The sequence below is a fragment of the Prosopis cineraria genome, unplaced genomic scaffold (genome assembly GCF_029017545.1).
Source record: "Prosopis cineraria cultivar Desert tree isolate PC_DT_omini unplaced genomic scaffold, ASM2901754v1 PC123, whole genome shotgun sequence".
Lineage (NCBI taxonomy): Eukaryota > Viridiplantae > Streptophyta > Magnoliopsida > Fabales > Fabaceae > Prosopis > Prosopis cineraria.
In genome coordinates, this window is record NW_026555450.1 from 66,169 (window position 1) to 71,958 (window position 5,790).

Here is a 5,790-nt window from a genome sequence, read left to right on the forward strand (position 1 = left end):
ATGATAATAATTTTTTTTAATATATATAAACAATAATTTAATTTTTTAAAATATTATAGTGTCTGTTTGACAAGTGTTTTAGAACTAATTTTTTGTACTTCATAGTAAAAAAAACTTTATTTGATAACTTTTTTAAAATAGTATTTTAAAAAATAAAATATTATTTTAGATAATAAATAATGACAATATGTTTTAAATATTTTGATATTATTATTTTAAAAACTAAAAAAATTAAAAATATATTTTTTATTATTTTTTTAGAACATTTTTTTACAAAACATTACTTTTTAAAATAATAAAATAAAAATAATTTTAAACAAGCCAATAATTTATTGAAGTTCTTAAAAAATTTTATATCAATAAATTTTAAATTAAAAAATAATTTTATACTTATTAATAAGTTATAATTTTTTATTTAATTATTATAATTTCTTGAATAAAAAATCGTTATTTTTTAAATAAAATTATTATAGTTTGTTATTTTAAAAGTTTATTTTTTTTAATAATAAAAATTACATTTGATAAGTTATCATTATTTGTTCAACTCTTATAATTTATGAAATAAAAATTACTATTATTTAAATAAAAATTATGATTGATGCTTGTTTTTCAATAAAAAAATTATGTTTGACAAGTAATAATTTTTTTTTCAATTCTTATAATTTATAGAATAAAAATTATTATTTCTTAAACAAGAACTTATGATCAGAGCATGTTATTTTTAATAAAAATAAAATAATTTTTTTATTTTAAAATTTATTAACATAAAAGTTTTTAAAAATTTCAGTAAAATTATAATATTTTAAAAAATTAAATTGTCATCTATATAATTGATGAATTTTATTATCATCTTTCCTAAATAAAAGCAAAATAGGGAAATTAAGGAATAGGCTCTTTTATTATTATTTTTTCTTTAATTAGATATTAAGGACAGGGGAATGACATTTCTTGCTAACAAACAATTAAATTGATCTTATTTAATAATAAAAAATTGGAAATCACATGGGTCCTTCAATAATTTGACCTGAATAGTGAATTTACTAGTATGCTTTTATAGTTAAATGATGAATCTCAGCAATAAATTGGTGAAATATTTTTTATAAAAATAAATTATTGAAAGTTATAATATATTTGACCAGGAGTTAAATTATTTTCTTTATAAATAGACAAATTTTCACTTGCAGGTTAATGATTAGAAAATAAGTCTAAAAAACAGTGTAATAACCTAATAGAAATCATGAAATAATATTTTTTTATAAGCAGAAACCATGAAATAATATTTATTTTCTTTATAAATCGACTGATCTATCGAATTATTAGTCTTTGCAAAGATGCAAATTAAGAAACATGAATATCAAATCATGGGAAGTCAGGTGTCTTTAACAAGTTAAATTTTTCCTTTTTTCTTTATAAATAGACAAAACTCATTTATAAATTAATAGATATGAAGTTGCAAACCAAGAATCTCACCACTCAAAAGACATTTGATCTTTATTTTAGTATCCTCAATTATTTCGGTAATACTGAATTAATTCAATTTTTTGATCTTCCATTGTCAGTTCCCCATTGCCGTAAGAATAAAACATCGTCTCGCACTATATGATGACCAAATACATCGTCTAATATTAATGAGTGCGTAATTTAATTGAACTTATTTTTATATTTAAAAAATTTATTTATTAATTGTATTTTGACTGAAATTAAACACTTTAAATTTTTTCACTGTGGAAAAAAATAAAAAAATTTAGAAGTAAAAAATTATGAATAATGCAACTTTTAGTCCTTTGTGTTTGTATAAATTGTAAATTTGGTCCATCACAATTAATTTTTATCAATTCAATCTTTTATATTTTATAAAAATATCAACGCCATCCTTGGTCTTTGAAGAAAGATTAAGACTGTTGAATTATGATAATATGACTAACGGAATTATAATATGACAATTATGTAAGTTAATAAAATGAGAAATAAGTTGCTGATATGGATAAAAATATTAAAAAAATTATGAAATTAATTGTCCAAACGTTTTCTTAGAAAAAAAAAAAAATTCTCGAAACGAAACGCACCCTCCCACGTCAAGCGGTCTCTCACTTTTGTTATTTATTTATTTCATTTTCTTCTATTAAATTTCGTTCGTCTCTCTCGGTCCTCTCACTACTTCACAATCATGCTTCACTGTTTCATCATGTGATATGTTTGGAACTGTTTTAAAATGCCCTGATTGAAAAACCTAAGGGAATATTAGAAATTATAAATTACAAAATAGCTTGAATATAAAAAAAATAAAAGGATTAAATTATTTTTTCTATGCTTTTATAACCAAATTATTAAATTTTATATCTAAAACATAACAGTTAATGTATTTAACTTTAAATTGTTTGGTCACAGATGTATTGAAAAAATCACTTCATGAGCACTTATGTATTTTAGATTATTGAATACTTTTCACTAATGACTTCTTAAATATTTTTTTCTTTTTGTTGAGAATTAAAAGTTGTGTTATCTCTGAAAAAATTAAATAATATTTGTATCTTTGGGAATGTTGACTACAAAACTGTGCAGGGACTATTGGTGGTACTGGCGGTATAGACGTGAATCATGAGCTGCTTGAGTTGTGTCCGGAAGGATATTATCCTTAAAAATTATTTTGATACACTGGGATGATGAATTGACAGTTTTTTAAGATTTAACAAACACTTCTTGCACAATACAAGGGCACAGAACAACAGTACTAACAGAAGGAACTTAGACAAAGAGAAGTCGGAGGAGGAGGGGAATGCCTTGAAAGCTCAAGAGGCTAGCAAGCTATCTAGTCTGAATGCATGCCTATATATAAGCCAAATCTTGGACTCGAATGTTGGGCATTCAACCAACGGAGTAAAGGCTCGATTTACACAAATGTAAAACACATTTAAGCTCTTATCTAGAAACATTGAGGAGACAAATATGTTTAGGAAATTAATTTGGTTAATGGCCAAAAAACATTCATGGTTTGATTTCAAATTTCAAACAGCCAAAAACTGAGATTTTTTCGATTATTTATTTATTCATTTTGTAAAAATAATCCGATAAAAGAAACCCAATACTTCTTGAACTCATTATAGGAAGGGTGAATCGGCTGATTTCAATCGCAACTGCCCTGAGTTGGCCTGTCCTATATGCATGAACCTACCTTTTTCCAAACTCATTTTACTAGCCCACTTCATTCTTTTGTATTTATATACTAAAAGAGTTCTTTATTTAGACAATGTAAAACTTTTCACACACACACACTTTTGACACACACAACAGGCACTTCCAATGATTAAAAGGAAAGGAGCATAACATATTTATAAAAGGAAAAGGGAGTATTTATTTTAGTTTTATTTATAGAAAAATTATATGATTATTGTGTCTATTAAATACTGTGAAGGTTATTAAATATTAAAATATTTTATTTTTAAAATAAGTATATTTAATCAGGTTGAAGTTGGAAACTTGCTGTTTTTTTCGGATAAAGTTAATTAAATTTAAAATTTTCATTAATTTTAATAAACTATATTAAAAATAATTTATAAATAGAAATGGCAGGGAGTATGATAAACTAAAATTAGTTTGCGCAGTTAGGACTTTTATTAGTGAGTGGTTGTAAGTTCCAATTTGAATGTGGTAATTTAGTTAAGAAACGTCTACTTTTTATCTTCGATGAGAGATAATTTCACTCATTGGGTTGCTCGTACCATTTTGCTTTCCCACCTGACATGCTTTGACTGGGGTGAGTCCATTGCCTCCAAAGTCCAGATAATAACTAAGCTATGTTATTGTTAGTTATTTGCTAGTCATCATCTAAACCTAGGAAACAGAAATATGGGCAACCATCATTACTGCTCTCAAGAAATCAGATTCCTCAGACTCTTATATGTAATTATTGGCCAAAAAAGAAAAACCCCGGTTATTAATTTGGATTGTCACCTCGCATCTCACTAACGTAGGCAAAGCAAAAGTAGCAAGCTACTTTTAACAAAAGGGGTAAATTTATTTCCGCGTGCCTCTTCAAACAAGATTCTCAGCCTTAAACTCATCATCAGCTATCTTGTCAATAAAATTGAATATTCTCATTGAAAATATGAGGGAAGGGAGATAAAATGGGAATAACGTAAATGGAAAGCATTGATAGAGGCGAGAAGAATCCACATTTATGAACAATTAATTGAATATTCCCAGTAACCAGTGTCAGTTGCGCATGCTGAAGCTACCTCACGTAACGCAGAGATAAGCCTGACCATCCCCTTACTTTAATAAACACTAGTAATGAAACACGAATTTGCAAATGATATTTAGCATAATACTTACATCTTCTTCCTTCTACTTTGCCATGCCCAAGGTTGTCACAGACAGAGATGGATCCTTTGCTCTCACCTTTAACATCTCTGGCATTGAATTTTGGCCTTATTTGGCAACACCACCCACCAATTGTTTCATTGAACAGCCCTCACCATGAAATGCTTGGTTTGTCCGCTCTTTTGCATTCCACCCATCATCCTCTTCCTCGCGATTCTCAAAAACAAGACCTTTTTTTCTCAAGGCTCAGTTTCGATTGAGCTTATAACAAGGAACTAGTTCTGAGAGCAGATTCATTATCCAACGAGACACTGATAAAATACGCTGCTATCGACATGGGAGAAGTACAATTAAACCAAGAATCCAAAAGCTTCTTGATGTTGACTTCGGCAGTCAATCGCAGCCGTCCCCGTCTTTTCCTTGGCGATTCAATGCCCATGGTGTCGCCGACAATGACGAGAACTATAGACAGTGGTTAAAGTTTGGAACGGTTTTGTCCGATGGGCTTGACACGTCTCATGAAGCATCCAATCGACAGTCGTAACGGTTATGCGGGGTCCGACCGCCAGTATTAATCGTGTGCGTGGTCGGGAATAGGGGGATTCTGCTGAACAGTGACTATGGCGAGCTGATTGATAGCCACCAAGTGGTTATACGGTTGAACAATGCGACGGTCGAGAGGTTTGAGAAAAAAGTAGGGACGAAGACTAACATTTCGTTTGTAAACAGCAACTTTTCATCCATGTGCGAGAAACCGAGAATGCTTCTGTCATCCACATGGATCATGCGTTCAAATGTTTTTTGTACGTATGCCAACCTGCACATTGCGGGATTACACTGTGTGCAATTCATCTCACGAGGCGCCACCTGTGGTCACTGATCCAAGGTTCGATGTGCTCTGCTCGAATTGCGTGAAGTACTATTCTTTGAAACGTTTCACTGAGCAGACAGGGAAAAGGTTGGAGGAATGGAGCTCTGCTCATGATGCAGTTTTCTTTCATTACTCTACTGGTATGCAAGCTGTGATGATGGCTTTGGGAGTATGTGAGAGTGAGCATGTTTGGTTTTGGCAAGTCACCTTCGCTAAACATCATGTCACACCACCAGAAGACCGGGCTTGATTTGCATGATTATGAAGCAGAATATACCTTTTACAGAGACCTGGTCCATGGACGGAGGCCTATATCATTTCATGCGCACAGCTTCAAGATTCTTCACCCAACCATGGTATCATGACATCTTATTATCACCGTCATTGCCGATTGATTGAGTGGTGGTGGTGGTGGAAAATGTAAAATACTCCTTTTTCTCAGATATGAAGGGTTTAAAAGGTTAAAGTGCTGAGTGTGAGACCTTAGTAGCTACAGAAGACGTGAACTGAAAACTACTCGTAAATTTTGTCCAATACTGAAGAAAGCAACATGGATTGAAGATTTTTCGGTGTCTGGATACTTCTGTGTACTAATGAGA

General features: G+C 30.2%; 1 pseudogene; it reads left to right on the forward strand.

The window, feature by feature from the left end:
- The first annotated feature begins 4,820 nt into the window (after positions 1–4,820).
- Positions 4,821–5,556, forward strand: LOC129295473 (beta-1,6-galactosyltransferase GALT29A-like; annotated as a pseudogene).
- Positions 5,557–5,790: the final 234 nt, after the last annotated feature.